This window comes from Bemisia tabaci, chromosome 4 (genome assembly GCF_918797505.1).
Source record: "Bemisia tabaci chromosome 4, PGI_BMITA_v3".
Taxonomy (NCBI): Eukaryota; Metazoa; Arthropoda; class Insecta; order Hemiptera; family Aleyrodidae; genus Bemisia; species Bemisia tabaci.
This window is the reverse complement of record NC_092796.1, coordinates 42155040-42176144: the sequence shown is the minus strand read 5'-3', so window position 1 is coordinate 42176144 and position 21105 is coordinate 42155040. Positions and strand designations below refer to the sequence as shown.

The following is a 21105-nucleotide window of genomic DNA, read 5'->3' as shown; positions in this document are numbered from 1 at the left end:
GGCGCATCGCCGCATCGTCTCCTGTTTGGTTTTGGGTCCTTGCGTTGGGGATTTAAACACTGCGTTATACCTTCGTAAGTTGCAAAAATTAAGAAATACTAGAGAAATCTGCAGGCTGATTATTAAAATTGATAGACAATAGCAAAAGTTTACCGAAATCGGCTGTCCGCTATGGCCAGACATATATTAGCGCCTACAAGAGTGCAGGAATACTTCACGCATTGCGCTTAATACAGCGCGGTCGCTAGTCGGCGCGAAAAGCACATTATCGCCTGCAAGAGAGCAGGAATACTTCACGCATTGCGCCTAACACAATGCGGTCGCTGGTCGGTTCCAAAAGCATATTGGCGCCTACAAGACTGTAGTAATATTTCACGTATTGCGCATTTACTACAGTGAACGCTTGAATTAATTGTGTAATTAATTCTTCTAAATTGACCTAAACTGCGCAGCAGATGCCTAAAATATTGAAAATTTCTAGGGAAGCCCCCTGAACCCCTCTTCTTGACCTTCATTCGAAGTATTCATTAGGATCCATTTATGTAACGAGTGGTTGTCATAGATTGAGGGAGAAAATTATGACTAACTTTACACGGTGAGGAAAAGTAACGCACATTTTGCGTCAATAAAAGTAACCTAAACGTGTGGTAATGGTACTACAAATGGTTGAATGCGCCAGCCATTCACAAGTCACAACCTGGGAGTGACGTCCGTTGAGAGAAAGAGTACAAGAGTACATTCAATGATAAATATCTTTTCATCCTGAGGACCTCACATTTCTGCAGTCAAATCGCTGTTTTCTCGTCCAGTTTACTTATAAAATTTACTTTCTTTCCTTTTTCATTAAATTTTAACGACACCCTCTCCGTAGATTTCTTTACGCGTGAAGAAAAAGTTCTTACATGAACTTAAAGAACCTCGTAAGTTTGAGCACGAGTGAGTCGCAAGATCTCAAGTCGTCGTTGCCAGATAGTGCTGAAAAATCAGCACTTTCCCCCACTCAGGCCCTTGTAAAATATTCACATTTTATCGCATGACCCCGCAACTTTGTCCACAACGTAGCGGGGGACGAGAATTTTTCAACTTTTAATTTTCCTTCAGAAAAAGTTGTAATGAATTTAAAGGTGTCGAAAAACATCATTTCCTTGAGGGTGCTTAACGATATAAAATCAGGCAGGAAAATCTGTCCATTCCAGCAAACGCTTTTAACTGATCCGCTCGTCTTTAAGATGTAAGTAAACTAAATAACTCGATGATAAGTAACTCGAAGGAGTCGTATAAAAGCTGTTAGGAAAGGCGAAGTATTTTATCTGCAGTCCTCACAACCCTTAAGCTTTTCATTTGAACGTACATAGATGCAGACGTTCAGAACACCAGCGCTTGTAAATTCATTTCTGACGACAAATTTTTACAGGAGAGGCTCCTATGAAAACATTTCAGCCAATAATCAGATTCTTAACGATTCATCTTCTCAAGGCAGCCTTGAGCAACTTATTGGAAATTCCTTCAAAGTGTGAAAACGCGTGAATTCTTAACAACCATCAAAGGTGAACACATTTCCTCCTCCCGGAAGTGAAGTGCATTATTGGGAGTGCATCAAAGGAAATGCGAATTTTTCTAGTTCTCAGATTTCATGATTGGTTCTCCCGTGCCGTCACGCGTTTTATTATTTTCTTCGGTTCTTTCATCATACAGGAGCACGTCTGGAACCCGAGGAAGAATGTTTGATGAATTCGTCATCCCACGAGCAGATTTCCTGGAAATCAAACGTGGCGGAGTCTTCGTAAAAAACTTAGGCTCCTAAACCCATCCGACGGAAAATGCGATTTCTCTCTCGTGAAATCTCTCAGGAAAGCTTTTTCCTCTCGAAAATTTTTCCGCTCTGTATGGCTCGTTCGGTTAGGCTCTTGAAATTCTCCTTTCACTTCAACGAGAGGTTGGCCCAGCCAAAAGCGATTCGTATAATCACTCGGAAATGATCATCATTGTAGCTTGATTAATTGTAAGATGATAACAGCGGTAATGATAACATGTTGAATTTCTAATGATAACAAGCTCAGATTTTATTGACTTTGAATCTCATTTTTAAGAGAACGATCGCAATAGGAAAATGAGGGGCTGCGATTTGGGCCGGAATCAGCCCCTATATGGAATTGAGAAATTTTTGGATCTTTGGTAATTGACGATGCATGTTTAACAGGAATAGTCGGGTTTTGCCAATACTCACATTTATCGGCTCCAAAACAGGGGCCTGAACATGGCTCTAGAACCCAGAATAGCTTAAAATTTATCTTTTTCGCGGTTCTACCTGAGATTTTGCATCTAGCATCGACCCCAGGGACCTCCTCTCTATAGATCCAAACTTTCAACACGATTTTCTCGATGCTTTCGTGTGTGAGAACCGTGAACAAATTATTTTCCAAACGTCAAGTTTGCCCCCTTGTCGAATGTTACAAAACTCCAAAGCTCATAACAAACATTAAAATCTCTTACGAATACAACTGACAATCTCTCTAAAGTAGAGTAAAACCTAGAATAGTCAGGAAATTTCATTAAAGATCAAATCCTCTTTTTTTCTCTCTAAATGTTGACCGTTTCTAATCGAATCCTTGTCTATAAGTAGAGCTTAATATTGTTGCATCAGATATGCCTTGTAGAAGACATTTTTCAGCTCTAAATCCTGAAGATCTCAGGGAGAAGTAAGGATATTCTTTGGTCGGAAAGTTAGGAAGAAATCGGGAATTTTTAAAACCCACCTCATAGAATATGCCAAAAACTCCATTTTCCAAATTTTGATCTCTTGCATATGGCATCCCGCATTTCCAGAACGATTTTTCACGACTGCTCCCTGTCTGCCTTCTTCTAGGTCAAGTAATGTCTCTCATCGGAACTATTTTGTTAATATTTGTTTTCATTTGGTCGCGCCCGGTTTTCTTTCATCCGATCCCCACCGCTCCCGCCCACGGTGTAGCTTCTTCTTCTTCCTCTCTCCCTTATTTGTTTTGGTTTTCTGCCACTCAAGACCCCCGTCTGTTTGCGCTCCCTCCCACTCCCACCCGGTTCCTCCGCGTCTCACCTTCCCGCTTTCGCCGAGTCCCGGAATTATCATTCTTGGCAGAAATCCCTCCTCGCCAAATTCTTCACTTCAATGCGGAGGGCCGCCCGCGCTTATATTGTCTACCGGCGATGGTGCCAAGTCGCCGGGAATTCCTCGGATTTTTCCGCGAAATTTTCGTTGCCGCACGCACGATTTGGTTGGTTGGTCAGAATAATATTGATTTTTTTCTTGTTTTTCGCGGGATTCGCTTTCCGTTTCACTTTTATTTCGGCCGTTTGTGTGTTGCGTCACGCACTGCAGGGGATGGGGTTTTGACGGGTGTGTGACGGCGAGGAGTTTGACGCCGCATGACGTCTCTCGCCTCCTCAATTTTTTTTCTTATTTATTCCTGAAATCACGTAACGCACTTTTTCGGCATTTTGGACCCCCCTTCCTCCCTAATAACGCTTTGTGACATAGGTCTCTATCCAACACTTAAAAACGAAATGGAGTTCAAAATAATTTTGCATTGATTCAAAACTGCCAAAGTACCTAGTTTTTCAATGAAAATAAAAATTATTTTGATGAAATTTAGGGAGGATAAACTTTTTTCAGGGATGTTATGTATACTTGATTGTTTGTAGCAATAATAATTTTGACGTCGACATTTTAGCGGATGCCGTCTTTTCCCCCGGTGAATTATCAGTGTGCTTTCTGGATACAATTTTTAGAATAAATGTTCTTGCTCTAGTTCCCTTTCAATTCTTTGATAAACTTTGCTGGAAAAAAGATACTCTTAAATCCATAGTCAAGATTCTTAAAAAATTTGAAAATAAAAAAAAATGTTGATTCAATCGGATTTATCCTTAAATCATAAGGAAGTCCGCTTAAACTAAGAGGCTTGGCTCTCGACTCAAGCAAAAATCCGACTGAATCATTAGTATTTTTTATTGTCAAAAGAGTCTGGATTCTGAATCCAAGAGACTTTTTTCCAGTGTTTCCAAAAATCAGAAAAAATTCGTAAATATATCTCAGAAAACTTTCGGACGTCCTAAAAGCTAACTTATCTTGACGCCGTGCAATTCCTCGTGATTAAAATCCAGCGAAAGAATACTCGTCACCTCCTCCCAAGACAGACCTCCTCCACCGGCCCGCGTCTGCTACTCCATCCCATCGACGCGCATTTTTTGCGAAAAGTGTCGGGGAAAGTTGGCGGAGCCGAAAACTTTTAATTGTCGAAAGACACGGAGGGAACACGTCCCCGAACACGGAGCTCGCCCCTGCGGATTAGTTACGTCCCCTCGCGCCGAGTTTCCCGGGACGAACTATCCGGGAGCGAAGTTTCAACGAACCGAGATTGTATCAGGGAATAAAAAGGATTCTGTAAAGCCTCGCCGGGACCCCCCTCCCCCACGCACACTTCGAGACTCCCGTAGTGGCCGTCCCTTACATTTATATGTATATATTTTTTTAAAAAAACAGGTTGAGTCCGACTGTATCTTGCCTCTCGCGGGTCTGGATCTTTTATTTACCGACGGAATACCCCGACCCGTTCGGTTTTTCGCCCCGAAGTAGGGTCGTGTTTTCTATAGCCTGGTTATTTTTTGCGCGTTTTATATGTAGCCCCCGTAGTACCAATTTTCGAAGCTGTGTGGAGAGAAAGTACTGTACGTATTTCAGATAGAGATAGCGTATCGACGGTGAATCTCCCGAACCACGTATCTCGTTCGCCGTGTTTCAGAATCTCCGCTTGCTTTTTGATTGTTTGAAGGACAACAAATTAACATTATTCTTTGAAATTCCTACAAAATTTTCTTTGCTTAAAGGAGAAAAATCGAGGAAGTTTCAAGAAATTGACGTTGAGTAGTTCTCCAGTAAATAATCAAGTATTATAGGAAGTCTGCAACGCCGCAAACCGAGATACGTGGTTTGAGAGTTTCACCGTCGATATTCTAGAGATCCCGCACTGCCACTTCTCCCATTGAGTAAAAGTAGAGTGAAAATAGAGCTGTCTTATTGGTTGAGGCGAGTAGTTTAAACTGATTAAGGAGGAAAATTATTGACTAACTAAAGGGTCTCTCATGGGTTCCCGTTAATTAGTCACTGGAAAAAAAAAACACATTGGATCTAGAGTCCAGACTCTTGAAAACATTGACAAGAAAAAGGACTCTTGATTCAACCAGATTTAAGCTTAAATCAAAAGGAAATCCGCTCAAATTAAGAGGCTTGCTTCTTGATTTAAGCTTAAATCTGATTGAATCAAGAGTCCTTTTTCTTGTCAATGTTTTCAAGAGTCTGGACTCTAGATCCAGTGTGTGTGTTTTTTTTTTTTTTTTTTTTTTTTTTTTTTTTTTTTTTTTTTTTCCAGTGGTCTGTATTACTTACCTGCTTAGTCTATTTCAACCACTGGCTTCCACAAATCGAATCTTTACATTTACTTTGTCTTTGTCTATCAATGCCAATAATCAGCCCGCTGATCTTTAAAAACTCGCCTACCCAAGTGCTCACCCCGACTGTCATCAACCTTCATTAGGCGAATTTTATTTGATTCTATTTCCCAGCAATTTTTCATCGATCACCATTGTATGTAAAGTATGAAAAGCCTCACCTGATCACAATGGTCAGATCGTTAGTGGTGATTCTCAAAAGTACGTTGTCTCCGTCCCCGAGGTCCCTGCTCAAGGGACAAACTCCCCGCAGAAGTGGCAGAAGCAGGGGTTAACGGCGACTCGTCCGTTCGGGGTTGCGGTGTGGGAGGGGGGCACGTATATGAAAGGACGCCGAGCACATGTAGCCAGCGACGGAAACAAAGCATCGCGCGACGAAAGTTCAGAAATTTGAATGTAAAAGCTCCAAGTGCAGCGGGCATCGGATCCTGACGGACGGCCCCCGCCCGCAACTCCGCCCCTCGAGTGGGTAAAACAGCGTATCTCGCGTGACTTTTAGGCAGCGGTTGCGCGGTTCTCGTCGCGCTCTCCCCTGGGCAGGTGCAGGGTTGCTTATGCACAATTCATACTCGTCGCGAATAAATGAATAGCTAAGCAGCGGGTCGCGTCAGTTTTGACTAGCAAATGCCGCCTCCAGGCCACTCCGACGAATCGTTTCTGAAAGGGCCTACGTCCGTTTTTGCATGAGCCCTGGGCTACGTAAGGATACTAACATTCCGCGGCTCTTCTGAGGAATAGACGATTCTCTTTTAGAAACAATTTGCTAGTCCGGCGTTGCCGCCTCGCTGGTTTGCGGCTTTTCCGGGCGCTGTGGCCGTGGGTTCCGGGTGTGCGGACCGGCGACGTCGGCCCGCGCTTCGAGGACACTAAAAATGCTGTTTGGAAAACACCGTGAAATGATTTGCATCGCGGTGGGGCTTTTTTGAGCGCTGTCGAGGGATCATCCCCTCCGTTGCCCCGGCCGGAAGCTAACCTCGCCTCGGGGATGAAACACGGTGCACCATGCACTGTGCGTTGACGATCTTTGAATGGACAGTGTTTAGCAAGTGACATTGTCGGGGGAGAAATTGAGTTGTTACCTTTCGCGCAATTCGAGGGGTACACGGACTTTATGTCCACTTATTTTACGTCTACAGACTTTTCGTTCACAATTTTTACGCCCATAGTTCTAAAGCCCACACTATTGTTAAGTCCATTACTTAAACGTCCACTAAGGTAAGTCCACAAATGTAAAGTTCACTAAAATCAAATTCAAGCGTCATATTTTAGTCCGTGTGTAAAATTATATATTGACAATATCGAAATGAAAATGCTTTGGAAATCATTAAATTTGACACGGAACCACTATTATATTTACAAAAAACACATTATATTTTCCAGTAGTACATTTTTCTTTTTCATCAGTTCAAAAGGGAATAATCAAAGCAGAGAGTGTAAACATTTCAAAATCATGAGTTGAAAAACGCTGACTCCGCGAGTTTAAATATCAGAGCCTAATACAGAGCGGAGCGGCGTGTTAGCAGCGCAGCACGCGCACTGGCGCCTACAAACCTAACGGGATACTTCACGCATTGCGCAACGCGTGAAGTATCCCGTTAGGGTTGTAGGCGCCTATGCGCGTGTCACGCTGGTTGCCTGCCGCGCCGCGCCGCTTTAAGCAACTATTTCGCGTCAGAGGCCTTGCACAGTATCCTACAAGATTGAAGGCACACGAAATAACGAGTTAAAGAGAACTTTCAATTTTGACTGCATCTGTTACTGAAAAATATTTAATTTGGCATTGCAGCGTTTCCTAGGCTCCCGCTTTGGTTTTCATCTTATCATATCCGTACAGTGTACACATGAACACATGTTTTTATCTGATCTTAGAGTCTGTTCTCTTTCATGACTTGATTCATGAATGAAATCTTTTTAAGAATGAAGGTAGTAGTAGTAGTATGCATTTATTTTTGAGGTGGTTCCTGTCATTTAAATGAGAAAAAAAATGTGGACATAACATGTCCACAATTTGGACAATTTTGGACGTATTCATGGTTGGACATTAAATCATGTGGACCTAATAAATACTGCGGACTTAACGTTTAGTGGACATAAATAGCGGTGGACATTTATTTAATGGACGAAAGGTAGGTGGACATTAAGTCCTGGAAGCTTCGAGGCACTAGTCTACAGTCTCCACAGGTACTTACAGGTACAGGTGACATCTGTAAAAGTACACTGGAAAAAAAACACATTGGATCTAGAGTCCAGACTCTTGAAAACATCGACAAGAAAAAATACTCTTGATTCAATCAGATCTAAGCTTAAATCAAAAGAAAATCCGCTCAAATTAAGAGGCTTGGTTCTTGATTTAAACCAAATTGATTGACCAATTGATTTTTTAATCAAGAACCAAGCCTCTCAATTTGAGCGGATTTCCTTTTGATTTAAGCTTAAATCTGATTGAATCAAGAGTATTTTTTCTTGTCGATGTTTTTAAGAGTCTGGACTCTAGACGCAATGTGTTTTTTTTTCCAGTGTACCAGTTAGTGCGAGGTAAGAATTAGCAGACACTTTGCTCCTGAAATAAACCCATGAAAGGGTGCCTTTCGGATAAACGACTTTGGCTGATTCCGCACGACTTCTTCACAACTTTTCTGCCGGCTCGGCCCCTCCCCCCTCCCCCCCCCCTCGCCCACGGGCCGAGAGACCCGCTAAAAAAGGAGTTCCGCTCGAGTTGAAAGTTTCAAAGGCATTCGGATGTGCGGAACGGTGGAACCATTTTTCACGTCACTCAATGAGAATCCAATTTAACTGTCGTCTTTGAGACGAGTCGCAAAGGTCCCCGCATGCAGAGCGGGGCGCGCGATGACGTCATTACTGCTCCAACGGGACAGGAAGACGCTCGACTAAGCCCGTCGGCGCGGCGCTGTCTTCCGGTGTGTCGTCCCCTAATCACGGCTCCAAAGACGCCGCCACCTGTGGAAAAATAGTCTCGAGGACCATTTTGAATTTGACTCGAGAATCTAGTTTTCGCGCGCTCATATCGTTCAGCCTGAGAAAAATCGTCCGATACAATCCGAGCAAGCAATGGATCGTATTCGATAGTGGTTCGATGTATCATTTGGTTCAAAACAAAAGAACATAACCTCGATCAATTTTTTTTTTTTGACAAGAAAAAATACTCTCAATTCAATCGGATTTTTGCTCGAATCAAAAGGAAATCCGCTTAAATTAAGAGGTGCGATTTCCGATTCAAGCAAGAATCCGATTGAATCAAGAGTTTTTTGCCATGTCAAAGTTTTTAAGATTCTTGATTCTGGATCTTAGAGACTTCTTTTTTAGTGATTCCTTGAAAGTTCTTCACATTGGTTTTGAAAACTGCGGTGAACGTAGATCACTGGGAAAAAAAGTCTCTTGGATCTAGAGTTCAGAATCTTCAAAAAATTGACAACATAAAATACTTTTGATTCAATCCGATTGAATCAAGAATAATTTTTTGCCCTGTCAAATTTTTCAAGAGTCTGGACTCCGGATCCAAGAGACTTTTTTTCAGTGCCTGAAAAGTCCTTGGTTTTTGTTCTTGTAAAGCTGTCATGTACCCTGTCTTGACATGAGGAATCGTTCGAATACGATTCGAACGTGGCAGCTGGGCAAAATAGGAATCCTCCTCGTTCCTTTATTGTCGGAGGACATGAGTGTGTGGATCGTGGCGATGCATAGAAATCCTTTTAGTCGCACACGACATCAAAAGGCGTGACCACGGAAGTGCCGGTGTGGCTCATAAGTGCTCCGAGCACTATCACAAGGATTATCGGATGAAAAGTCGCAGTCGTTGAACTTAAAGAGCCGTCGCAAACGGCTCGCATCATAATCCGAGAGAATCGAGCCCTTCGTTTCCTTCAACACCGGTTCTGTACTCTGCAGTGCTAAAGAGAAACGTCGTATGAAAATCTGGACGTTGCCAAATTTTATCTGATAAAAAATCGAAAAAAGTCAGGAAAATTTGAAAAAAAGCGACCAGGATAACCACGGAGAAAGGAGGAAATTAAATTGAATTTCTACATTTCTGCTGCAACGATGTATTCAATCTTGAAAGTGACCAGGTAAATAAATTAGAAAAACTAAAAAAATTAGTTGTTTTTTTTTTTTTTTTTTTTTTTTTTTTTTTTTTTTTTAGCGAGCCGGAAAAACATGGAGAGATGAGGGACTGAAATTGAATTTCTACATTTCTGCGGCCTCAATAGATTCAATCCCCGTGAGAGAATCAGAATGAAAGCACCTCGACGCTCGGTTGTAACATGTCTTCACAGCACAGGATTTTTCCTCGCGCGGGTTAATTCGCTTCCTTGTCCGCGGCGAAGTCAGTAATGGGATCCAGAACTTGGTCCGGCGTCGGGCGTCCCTAGGCTCTTGATTCCGAGTTGGACGTATTTATGCTAAAATGAACTATGTTCGTAGGGTCTGCGTGTAACATAGTTCCTTTTAGCATAAATATGTCCAGTTCGGGGATGGTAAAGTCATGGTGTCTCGGGCATCCTTTATCATGTGCCTCAGTGGCTCGTGAAATTATTCTCGCCGTCGGCCATCAAGGAAAAATGTCGTATGAACATTCGCACGTTGCTAAACTGCCCCTCTTCAAATATAAATCTACAAGGAAAATTAAGAAGATTTCTACTTGAACAGGTCTGTGTCTAGCATGAGGATTTCTCAATTTTCCCCGATTCTATCAGGATTTAAGGAAAAATCGGTCGTAAAATCAGGATTTGAGAAAAGTCGGCCGTCCAATTGGTCACTTTTCGCATACGCTTATGCAGAAATTTTAATTTTTCTCCGCAGACAATCAGGATTTGGAAAAAATATGAAATTAGGATCTAGCAGTCAAAATCAGGATTTCCCGAAATGAAAAAAAAACTAGACATTTTATTGAAATTGCAATTACTTAAGATCGCACTGTAAAGGAAATTCCATGAGCAATTGGTCGGAAAATATTTACAAGGTTTCCTGATATTATTTTCTTTCATCCAAGGAATCTCGGCAACGTTCGAAGGTTCCTCAGCCAGCGCGGCAGAGCACCTGTCTGTTGCGGAGAGTCTCTTAAGGTGGTTCGCGGGCTGATTATTTGAAAATAATAGACAAAACGATAGACAAAGAAGCCAAAGGGAATATGGAGTGGTCCCATTGGTTGAAACGGGTGGTTGTTATAATGATGGACTAACTGCGGGGTCTCTCGCAGGTTGCCGTTAGTTAGTTTTTTACTTACCTCCTTTGTTCATTTCAATCGCTTGCTTCCTTCAATAGAGTCGCTCTATTTTTCCTCTATCTACCTTGTCTATCGATTTCAGTAATCATCCTGCATAACAGATTTCACTCTCCGACTCTTTAAGATTTATGATCCGTATACTTTTTCCCTTAATCTGAGTCTTAATTGGTTTCTCGTTTTTTCTGATCTTATTTTTGGGAATTACAGAATTTTTGTGTTTGAAGTCTTCTTTCGTTTCGGTTTTCTCACTTGTTTGTGATCTTTAACGAAGGAATTTACCTATTTTTATCACTATAAAATCATAAAAAGTATACAAAAATTATAAAACCTTACTGCGACTGACGCCGCCTAATTTTCACTACCGTTTTATTTTCTAACTGCAAACCAAGAAAAATAAAAGTTTTAAGACTACCTGGAAATTCCTCTTGGTTTAAAGGAATGTGCTTCTTTGGACCAGAATTTTGTTTTGTTCGTTGCTAATACAATACGGGGATAAACAAGGCAACGTCTGGTTTAGTCAGACTGATTGAAGGCAGATCCGTTCGACCGCGCTCGCGATAGTTGTGTAAGGATGAAGGAGATAACTATTCGAGCACCCGTGTCGTAATTTGCCTATCCGAAAAATTGAAGGCGAAACGGGCAGCCGTAGCCGCTGCTGATCCGCATCCGTATGAACCCATGGTTAAACGCGCAAGCCGTTCATCCGCCAACTCCTTCTCGTATATTCGATTTCACCGCTACCATTCTCTAAAATCCACACACGCAACTATGATTTATCTCATTTCAGATTAAATTCGCGAAATATGCAATTTAAAAGTGTAGTTGAACCCCCCGAAGACAAATATTTTTATGAAAAAATTCGAGGTATCAATCATTTTACCTTTTTTATATTTTATTTAATGTAAAGAGCTGTAAAAGCTGTTAATAGTTCAAGTTAAAGCTTAAAGTTTAATACAAAAGAGTACTAAAAGTTTATCCGAGTAATACTTTAATTACTTAAGGTATATGAAGTACAACCGAGTAGGAGAGAGCCGGGCAAAGTGGAACACTTTTTTTAACGCGCTACAGAAAATTTGTCTCAACTACCTAAAACATTCTGTTTATTTATAAGTGAAGTTTCATCGCTTTTTTATCAAAAAAAGGTAAAAGAAGCCGGAAAAGTCTTCAAAATGCGCCAAGAAAATTAGATACAAAAAAAGAGGCCAAATTCCATTTTCACTGCAGCAAAATTTGTCATTTTATGATGACATGGATGAAAGTAAAAACATGAGTAAGCAAGGCTTACATTTTAAAAACCCTAAAAAGGTAGGACGTTTCAAGCTGTCACAGATAATTTCCAAATGCAAAAATAAGGAAAAGAAACTAAAAACTGAGTTGCGAACAAATCTGAATTGTTCATCACGCGACCACTTAACCTGTCGCAGCACTCATGAGCCTGTGACAGCAGTAGCTGTCCTACTGTTCAGCGTTTTCTAAATTTTAGCTTTGTGCGCCAATGTATTTATATTATTTTCCTTCTCATGTTACATTTTCGGGCTGTGTAATTTTTGCACACTTTAAATTTTTTAATTTTATCACTTCCTTTGTTAACTTTATTGGCCATACTTTATCAAATTTTGTAGAACTTTTTCTTACCGATTTTCTGTAGTGTAAGAAGTATCACCAACAATTTTAGGAAAATCGGTAAGAAAAAATTCTAAAAAAATTGGTTTTTTATTTTAATCATTGTAGGTATAAATCGGAACGATACTCCTCTATTCATATCAGGGCGTGGCGTGGCATGCGATATATCGAGTGACCTGCCTTTTAAATCTATGGAAAACGACCGAGAATCAATATGTTCGCAACGAACACCTTAATAATCGATTTTTTACCATAGATTTAACTGGAGGAAATATTGACAATCGATCGTTCACGCTTCGCCACCGATTCATATGAATGTTTCAGAAATTGTTGAATTGAATATTCAAATTGTTGAAACAAAGTCTTGCACTTTTAATTATTGAAACAAGTGATTTTTACAAACATTTCCCGGATCAATATTTGACCATCAAATTCGGAAATATTTATTTTCTGGTTTCTATGAGACATCAATATTCGAACGAAAGGCAGGTCAAGAACCTGCATCACGTCTTTGAAATTATCTGCGAGCAATGACGATATAACTCAAAGAAGCTATGCTGTCTGTAATGAGATAAAGGGGAACAGACGGGAGTATTTTACTGCCTCTTAATCACTTGCCCTGTCCCCTTTAACGATGAAATCGAGCGCTTAAATTAATTGGACAGCTTTAATTGCAAATCATCCTTACTATGTTTCGCGTTGCGAAATTTCCTATCGTGTCTCTTTGACGCAGACCTACCCGTTCTTTATGGTCGCTTCAATTTGAATGTCTTTGATTGTTAGAAGAGTCTAAAAACACATGACAAAAAATTTGCAACGTCGCAAATCGAAAAGCATGTTCTGCAACTTTTACCACCAATGTGACTGATTGCCTGCGACACGGTCGATAGTCATAATCTCATAAATTGAAGTTTCCGTGTTTATGTTTGTCACCGTTCACGGGAAAAAGAACCCGACCCCTCAAAATTAAGTCATTAACAGTACCATAGGCACCATAGCGTAGTGAAGTGATCTACGAACATTTTAAGATGAAAGACGACTTAAAATGTCAAACCAAACTGGAAACGCATAGCGGTTTAAGGGTTGCAGTTAAAAACTTATAGTTCCAAGAAAAAGTCTTGTAGAAAACCACATTTTGCAATAAGGACTACTATTTGTTTCTCATCCATAGAAGCACCCATCTGCATAGCCTTAGGGCTGAAATAAGTTCAAAAATAGTAGTTTCTCATTTGCAAAATGAAGATCGATTGACGGGCTTGGAGGACAAGACGCATCAGTTCAGTTTTTGAAAAACTTGCGATACTTATGATTTCAAGTAAAACTAGTCTTAATGCATATTCTGTGAAAAATCCCCGCCCAAATTCCAATTTTTAAGCATCAGAATGTCAGTTTGAACTTTCTTTCCCCCACAAAGATCCATGTAATTTCGAAAATTTGAACACATATTTCTCGAAATAGCAAAAACTGCGCTTATGCGCCTTGTCCTCCAAGCACCTCAATTCTAACTGTCATGTTCAGGGTATACGAACTCGCCAGATCATAATGAAACTAGTTGCCCTTAATCTGCACAAGAATGAACTAAAACTGACCCGCTCGTAGGTTATCATTTTGGATATCAGAGGGAGTTTTCGTCGAAATTTCCGTATCAAATATTTTGATCAAGCTTGGGAAAAATTGCATCACAGAAAATGTTGCCACCGTGTACTGAGGAAATGTATTCGAATAGTCCAAAAAAAAATGTCAGCAGTTGCGTCTCCTGATCTCAATCGATTGCAGAAAAGAAGGTAACTCTCGTGTAAATATCAGAGGCCCCTCTCACGACGCCAACTCCCAATTCGAGCCCCCATTGGCCCATTCTCGTTGAGCGAATCTGGCAACAGATGGAATTGCACAACACGAAATGCTGCTAGGCCAATTGGACGTATTTCTATCAAACGGAACTATGTGCATTAAGACATGAGCCCTGAGACCCATAAGAATACATGCAAAACAGGGCTCACGTCATAATGCACATGGTTCCGTTTGACAGAAATACGTCCAATTTGGGTTCGAGCCGTCCAATCCATCGGCTCACACCTTTGTTCGCCGCGTTTTATTCTTGACCTAACCTCGGAAGACGTGATAGGTTTATTAGATTCCCGCGCATTCTCCGTCCGAAGGGAAAACGCCGTAAGAACATTCTGACGTTGCCAAATGTCTCCTGATGAAATACTTATTTTCGGGGAAAGTCACAGATATTTCTCCTTGAAATTTTCAGATTCTTTTGATTGAGTTGGGGATCGAATTCTCCGATGAACTGGGAGAAAAATATCCACAAGTTACCCCAAAAATTCGTATTATATCGGTGAAAAGTTGCCCACATCTAAAGTTTCATACGGCGTTCTTCCTTAGCACGGCAGTACTGGTGCACTACTCCGCTGAGCTAAGGAAAAACGCCGTATCACCCCTCAGACGTTGCCATATTTCCTTTCATAAAAACCGAATTTACCAGCGAAATCGTGGAATTATTTCTTCAAATTCTTCAGACAATTTTGTTCTCAATTGGATCTAAATAATCTGAAAATTCCATGACAAAATATGCATAATTTTCCTTAAAAATGCATGTTTTATCCGGGGAAATGTAGCAAAATTCGAATGATCATACGGTGTTCTTCCTCAACACGGCAGTACTGCGCTAGGGCGATTTATTCGCGCTAATGTCCTCTGATCGTGCAGCTCCGTTTGGCCCGAGTCGAAGCATGACCCGCCGAATATCCCTTGAATCAAGAACCGCCTAACTCCATCCGAGACACCGTGTATTTACGCGGTTTTCGATTAAGACGGTATCCGAACGCGCGATTCTCCCCCCCCCCTCATCAATAAATAACCACCGTCGCTCCCCCCGCAATTACCGCTGAATTACCGTGGTCATGGCTCCTAGTTTGTGCGCAGCTTCTAGACGCGGAAGCTTTGGATTCAAGGTTCTCGTTGTGTCGCTCAGACCCGCCTTTGGTTTTAACTGTCGCCTTTGAGTTCGTCGATTTTGATCGAGTTCCCACAGGAAGTCATTTCAGCCAAATCTTATGGGAGGTAAAATGTTTCGGGCAAGAAAGGGAGGGATGAAACTGCATAGAATCTTGCACAATGCCCCTCCGTTAGAAAGGTTAATGTTTAAATTCAGGGGTATACACGCTGCTTATGGCGGACAAACTTTGGTTTTGCCTATCATATATTCCAGACGAAGGAACGTAACTTTATTCTAAGGTTACAAAATGTAATTAACTAAACTTTTAACTGAAATGCGACCATACAACTTCCAAAATTCTGCTAACTGGTGCGTGTAATAAGGTGAAAAATCAATGAAATTTTCTGCTAGAAATGCCCAAAAGTTTTCTAGTACAAATGAAAGTTACAAGTGGGAATTTTGCAACGTTGGGGGTCCGTCCGGAAATCCGTTCACGTAAGCCATTCAGAGGGATGGAACCTAAGCTTGACTTACGGTCTCTTACAAGGATTGGGAGGGGGAAGCTTAGGCTTATTCAACCCTCCCTTGTTATCTTCTTTTTTTTAAAAGAGAAACAGTTTCTGATGAAAAAATTATTTTTTACAATTTCTCAAGTTTTTTTCGTTATTTTTTGCATAAAGCCGGGAGTCCAAGCCAGACTTCCGTAATTCAAAAGGGGGGACGAGGTGAGAGGTTGGCAGGCTAACGGTGGCGGGGGTCTAAATTTCGACCAAAATGATATACGAAATAATTGAACGACCCCTGAGAGAAATGAGATTCTTCGATTCGTTCGATAAAAAGTGAGCTTCTCTTATCTACGGTGCAGACCTCGAAGTAGTTAGGGCTAGAGTCCCTTTATACTGAGAGTCAAAACAACACTCCCTCATGGAGTCACAAAACGGGGATGAAGATTACACAAATTGAACGTTTTTCGTAATCTTTGATCGGCCCATTCTCAAATTCCTCTCTCCGTTCCTTCTCTCATTCCGTTTGTTCCTTGTCGAACCCGTAATTCCTCGGTCCATTCCAGATTATAATCTTTGCGATTGGTGAAAATGTAATCTTTATTCCCGTTTGTGACACCGTGGAGGCCTAAAATACGGGAACCAATCAGAAATGGATTCACATTGTCTTGACTCTCATTATAAATGGACTCTAGTGTGGCCTCCCCGATGCCATTTCTTGTTTTCTTGATTTCTTATAATCTTTGCAAGTGGTGAAAATGTAATCTTTATTCCCGTTCGTGACACCGTGGAGGCCTAAAATATAACGGGAACCAATTCAAAATTGATTCACATTGTCTTGACTCTCAGAATAAAGGGACTCTAGTCGCCCCGATGCCATTTCTCACGGTGGACGCGTTCTACTATTAGACGGACAGGAGCATCGCGAAGTGACATCGCGAGTGTGGGCGCACTCAGAGCGATCTCAGCCGCGGTTAAAAAATCGATTTATTTCGGCCCGTCGGCGTCCATCTGACGGCTGCATTGTCTTTCGGAAAGGACGGCTGACGTTTTATATATCCGCGGTGACGCCGCCAACGTGTTAATTCCCGCCCGCTAATGCGCCACTGCACGCCTCGATTGAGACGCCGCACAGTGGATCGAGTCGACAGAAGAGGTTGGACAGAATTTGGAAACTTTGAACGCTGATAACTCAATTTATACAAAACATTGAGGTTCTAAAAGTGGTTCCATTGTTTTCCTCGTGAAATTTTCTTGCTAAAGCATCCCTTAAAATTTAAAATGTGACGAAATAAACATTATAATTTGCAATTTTAGTCAAAAATTTGATGTCGGACCTCTCCGATTGACTCGGTCCACTGTGCGCCGATGGCACCCGCTCAAATCCGCGCTCCTCCCGCATAACGGAGTGACTCCATTCGAAGTTGAGCCCTGTCGGCCGTGTAACTTGATGGTTTCTAGGGTTCAAGTGGGGATGGAGTAATGTTCTTGTGGTGGTGGAGTGACGGATTTCAACGGATCCTCGCCCGACTGCGATGCTTGAAAAATTAATCCGGGATAGGTTCATAGGCAGGGCTGCGAGGGTCAGGGAAAATTCATAGCAGTGGACAGACAAAACCGGCAAAAGTCGGGGGATACTAACTAAGGGCCAGCGATAATCGAATAAGTAAAAGAGGGAGGTGTTCTGTGAATGAGGTTGAAGTAGTAGTTCCTCATAGCAAAATGTGCCATGATAAAGATCTCGGAGTTTAATCCAATGTGTATTTTACAACGGAGCACATTTTGCCTCCAAGAAAACCGAGAGATATGAGTAGGACGTATTTATGCCAAAAAACTATGTTGCATTCACTTGGTTCCTTGTAGCATGAATACGTCCAATAAGGAGTGAAACCAGCTTCACACTTGAATCAAGCGGGTTTTCTGCGCGGAGAAAAAAACTTCGTGCATGGGACCCGAAGTTGAGGTCATATGGATCTCTGAAGTTTTCTGATCACGCATCCGAAAACTTGAGGCCGAGCTGCCGAAGTTCGGGTCAGACAACGAGGCTCTTCGGTATGTACCAGAGTACTTCAGATGTGTGACCCGAACTCTACAGTATATATCGAAGTACTTCAGATGTCTGACCTGAACTTCGGCAGCTGGACCACAAGTTTTTAGACACGTGATCCGAAAACTTCAGAGATCCATATGACCTCAACTTCGGGTGCCACGCACGAAGTTTTTCTCTCCGTGTGGAGGCAAAATAGGCTCCTTCGTGAAACGCACTTCTTAACTCTGAGATGTTTAACAATGCACATTTCGCAATAAGGAACCACTAATAGAACCACTAAATGTATCATCCGCACAATACAAGCAACTATCTACCTGGGAAAATTAATCGCACACATGAACGTACTTCGTCGTTTCCCTCACGAAAGAACGTAACTAAATTTTAATGGTGCCAAATCTCCCTTCTCAAATTGCATTTTTACGAGGAGAATCTTGAGTATTTCAAACTGAAAATTCAACTGATGTTTCTTCTGATCCCATGCAAAAATCAGACAAATTTTGTAAAATAATTGGATTACATTCAGCAACAAGGAACCACTATCTCCGGTTCTCCCATGAAAGCAAATATCTGCGCAGGGAAATCAATGGCATCTCTGTTGTTTCCTCGCTGTGTACTCGTCGGAGTGTCACATTTCAACGTTGCAAAATTTCCGCTCTTAAATTACATTTTTCTTTGAGAACTGTGTGTTCCTTCTAATTATTGAAAAAGTAGATTTTCATCTTGATTGTGCACTGGAAAGAAAAGTCTCTTGGATCCAGATTCCAGAAATTTTAACGAGAATAAATGGATTACATTTTGCAATATGGAACTACTATCTCTGGCTCTCCCATGAAAGCAAATATTTGCGTAGGGGAATCAACAGCATGTATGTTGTTTCTAAAATGGGCCTGAAATAGTGGTGAAAAATGTAACGCAATCGCACAAGTACCATCTTGTAAAAAATTGAATTGTTTGAGTCAGTAATGATTCATGCTCCGACGTTTTTAACGCTGCCGTCCAGTTTACTCCCAACAAAATGCGAGTTATTATCTACAGACAACAGTCTCCTTGTCAGGAGTATCGATTCAGCATCCACCCGAACGAACCCCGCATTTTTTTTCATGGTGTGTGTGAATTTATCGTCCGTATGAATGAGGCCGCTAACGACGTCACAGCCGTACCGTCCGGCCGAAACAATCGGGTAAACCAGCGCCGCGACGCATCGCGATGCCGACGACTAACGTGCAACCGCAATTTCCCCCGTGACAAATGTCATCGCTACCCCCCCCCCCCCTCGCCACTCCCCACCACACATACACTTGCACAGCGGAAACGTCGAACGCCCAGTCCTGACGCGAATTTCGTTTTTTTTGCGTGTTTTTATTTACGTGCATCCCCCTCCCCCCCCCCCCCACGGTGGCTCTGTTTGATTTCCCTTAAACGCCGGCTCAACAACTTCTGTCATCGAATCGACTGTCGGATAGCAGATTCGAATCCGCCGGGATCAAGGTTTTTTCCAGTTTTTACCCCCCCCCCCCCTCCCCTGGTGCCCCCCTTTTTTACTATCACGTATAATTGTGATCGAATGGAGTTGGAAATATTTGCACTGCGGGACTGCCGAGCTATAGCCTCCCGCGCGGGAAACAGTGAATTTAAATAAGGCCCGCCGAATGGTTTCCTCCCCTCCCCTCTCTCCTGCCTTATCATATTCTCACAGTCTGACCAGTTAGTTTTCATATATTTCTTTTTTTTTTAAGGCGAGAGGAGGAGGGCTAAATGCGGTGCGAGGGGCTTCTCGCTGTAATGTAGATCTCAAGCGTTTGCACAAGCCAATGCCAGCACAAACACACATAATGTACATCCGTGAAATGGAAGTTATTACCCAGTTCCCTTCGGACTTCATATTTGGACGTATTAAAATTAAAAGGAACTTTATCCGTTCTGACGTGAGCCCTAAGATCTAAAGGGGTACATACATGGCAGGGCTCATTGCACTATGGATATTGTTCTTTTTTATATCAAGGCGTTTATTTTTATAACCTGAAGCGGCGCAGTCCGTGCGAACGAAATATCATATATTTGAACACATCTGTATGAAATGAATCTATCTTCACATTTAAGAAAGATCTCGGTGTCCAATAAAGAGGGTGTTTGCAACGAATACCGTAATAATCGATTCTTTACTTTAGCTACAAATTGGGAAATATCTACAGTCGATCATTCACGCCTCGTCACTAGACTCATCCTGGAGCAGATAGAGTCAAGGAAAAGCCAGGGAATCGCAAAATGAAGAAACTGTCGAAACCCTGAGATCGTTTTGACGAAATTTCTGAACAATAAAAAATTGTTGGGCCCGTCGCCTATCGATGGTGAAACTTCCAAACCACGTATCTCGTTTGCGGTATTTAAAAATCTCTGCTCTCGTTTGGGGTTTTCAGGAGGGAACAAATCAGCATCATTCCCTGAAGTTTTCTCAGAGATTGCTTTGCACAGAATGGGCGTTCCATTCCTGAAATAAAGTATGACAGAAATGGACCACTAGACAAGGTACGAATTTCAGCATTCTGATACATGCTTTTTAACCAAAATTTCACGTAGAACACGATGCGCACAACGAATATTATCGAAATCAACTCCTTACGAAGATATTCAATAATTCTTGATGCGTGAATTCAAACCACCCGCTCATGAAAACTCAATGCTCTACATGATTCATATCACATCGCGCGCTAAACGTGATCATGACAGTCTCTGCGATATAAAAATCTTGCAACCTCGATCTTGACGCTTTGGCTCAGCTATAGCAAATTGCGTATAGTTTAAACAACACATGGTGGAAAATGAACATTGCTCGATCGAGAAGCTTGCTGAAACCGTTCCTGTGGGCGATTTGTTTCACGTAGAGCTTTGAGTTTCTTGTGAGCGGGCAGTTCAGATTCCTCGCAACCACTGTAAAATAAAAACGTTAATATCTTCGTCGGGAGTTGGTTTCAGTAATTTTTATTGCGCGAATCGTGTTCTACGTGAAATTCTGGTTAAGAAACATGTATCAGAATGCTTAAATTCGTACCTTGTCTAGTGGTCCATTGACGTTCCATTCCTGAAATAAGGTATGACAGAAATTCTGCAACGTCGCAAATTGAGATATGTCGTTCTGGAGTTTTACCATCATTACTTATTTCTGTTGAGAAGTACTGTAAATTCTTAAAATTATTTGTACGTACCTATTTTTGAATGAGTCAAGAAAATTCTCAAGCAAGGTGAAAAAAAAGCAATGGAG

General features: G+C 41.7%; 1 protein-coding gene across 2 annotated transcripts in view; it reads left to right on the top strand.

The window, feature by feature from the left end:
* Positions 1-21105, top strand: part of LOC109033572 (uncharacterized) — a 186413-nt gene that overhangs the window by 76443 nt on the left and 88865 nt on the right. The window lies entirely within an intron of this gene.